Source organism: Bison bison, unplaced genomic scaffold, assembly GCF_000754665.1.
Source record: "Bison bison bison isolate TAMUID 2011002044 unplaced genomic scaffold, Bison_UMD1.0 scf7180017859128, whole genome shotgun sequence".
NCBI lineage: Eukaryota > Metazoa > Chordata > Mammalia > Artiodactyla > Bovidae > Bison > Bison bison.
Window position 1 is genome coordinate 7,694 of NW_011489700.1, and position 707 is coordinate 8,400.

Sequence of the window (707 nt, forward strand, 5' to 3'; positions counted from 1 at the left end):
CTCCCCTTCCCTGCACCCGCTGAAGAGCTCTGGCAATAAGAGTGGTGGCGGTGGTGGCAGCAGCCCCCGCAGCTCCAGCTCAAGTCCATCTGACTCCGCAGCAGCCATTAGACCCCTGCACTCCAGCTCAATGGGCTGGGAGCCACTAGCTCCGCTCGGCCACAGAAACACCGCCCTCCCTTGGTGCTCCTCCCAGAGGAGCCAAGTTTGCGCTCGGCCTGCCTGCCCGGCTGGTGCTGCCCCAGCCCTCTTGGCCCCGCTGCCACGGGCTGTCTTGAAAACAGAAAGACTGAGGACCAGCACAACAAGGAGAAGGAGCAGCGTGAGGCCAACAAGATTAAGAAGCAGCTGCAGAAGGACAAGCAGGTCTACCGGACCATGCACCACCATCTGCTGCTGGTGGTGAATCTGGAAAAAGCACCATTGTGAAGCAAATGAGGATCCTGCATGTTAATGGGTTTAATGGAGAGGGCGGCTAAGAGGACCTGCAGGCTGCAAGGAGCAACAGGGATGGACTATATAACCTCTAGATGATGACTTCAATTTCTCATCTTCCTGGCTATGTCCTATCACACTTCACATGCTGGAACTGCCGGTCTTAGGAAGCCTGGAGAATCCCAGGGATGGGGGAGCCTGGTGGGCTGCCGTCTATGGGGTCACACAGAGTCGGACGTGACTGAAGTGACTTAGCAGCAGCAGCAGGAACT

At 57.4% G+C, this 707-nt stretch overlaps 1 pseudogene; it reads left to right on the forward strand.

Moving 5' to 3' along the window:
- Positions 1–126: 126 nt before the first annotated feature.
- Positions 127–592, forward strand: LOC104981557 (annotated as a pseudogene).
- The last annotated feature ends 115 nt before the right edge of the window (positions 593–707 follow it).